At 54.4% G+C, this 1074-nt stretch overlaps 1 non-coding gene across 1 annotated transcript; it reads right to left on the minus strand.

The window, feature by feature from the left end:
- Positions 1–653: 653 nt before the first annotated feature.
- Positions 654–725, minus strand: TRNAQ-CUG. Its single transcript has one exon. It is a non-coding gene; the product is annotated as a tRNA-Gln (tRNA).
- Positions 726–1074: the final 349 nt, after the last annotated feature.

The following is a 1074-nucleotide window of genomic DNA, read 5'->3' on the forward strand; positions in this document are numbered from 1 at the left end:
TGCCGAATAAAATCTGAATCTGAAGACCAGAATAAATTAGAATTAGCAATGAAATCCGCCTCTGGCTAAAACACAGTACTACTCCCAAATGAGGACCATAGACCCAGATCCAAGGCACAGTCACCGATGACTGAGCTAATCATATCAAAAAGTCTCATATTCGCCATTTACTACCGAGAAGACATTGGTGCAATTACCGGCTTCCGGGGTGAAAGAAGCCTCGGGGTCTGGGATTCCGGGTGGCAGCCTTGAGGGGAGCAGATGATTCCCCCCGAGGCCCGAGGGTCCCGCTGAGCAGAGGGGGGACCTACACCGGGCCAGGCGGGCTCCCCGAGGAACTGGACGTCCCAGGTTCGGTGACCCCGAAGTCAGGCTCCCCGACTCCATGGAGCAGCAATTCCTGTGTAGACCCGCCACTCCGAGAACCTGGCTTCTGGGACCCCGACTCCGGAGCGGGAGACTGGATAGTATGGGGAGTCACGACGCAAGGCGCAGAGGGACACTCGGACTTGGGGCAGCCGGTGCTCTGCAGAACTTCCTTCCCCGACCGAAACCTTCCTCTCCCTGAAACAGGACGGGTGGAGTAGGAGGAAGCGGAAACCACCCATTTAAGGAAGTAAAGAGGAAAAGAGGGGGGAGGAAAGTAAACGGAGAGGTTCCACCGAGATTTGAACTCGGATCACTGGATTCAGAGTCCAGAGTGCTCACCATTACACCATGGAACCACCCACAGCCACTTCTGGAGCGATCACCTTCCTAGGCACTAAGCCCATGGCATTCCTCATGGTACCACCAGCAGCACTTCAGGGAGGTTGCCCTGCAGAGGAGTTATCTGTCTTCCTCTCTGTGTCCTTCTCTTCTTTCATTGCCACCTCAGAAAATGAGGTACAGCCCACTCTGAGCTTAGAGCCAGGGAGGAGCACTTTCAGCCTCTGTCATAAACTGCAACCTGGGTCTCAGTTCACCAGAGTTTCCTGTCCTAAGAGAAATTTCTGCCAACCCTGGTGTTACTTCCATTTTCTTTGCCTTCGCAGTTTTCCCCTTGCTCAGGGAGGCCAGGTGATTGTCAGGGCA

The sequence above is a fragment of the Otolemur garnettii genome, unplaced genomic scaffold, assembly GCF_000181295.1.
Source record: "Otolemur garnettii isolate 467f Iridium unplaced genomic scaffold, OtoGar3 scaffold00543, whole genome shotgun sequence".
Taxonomy (NCBI): Eukaryota; Metazoa; Chordata; class Mammalia; order Primates; family Galagidae; genus Otolemur; species Otolemur garnettii.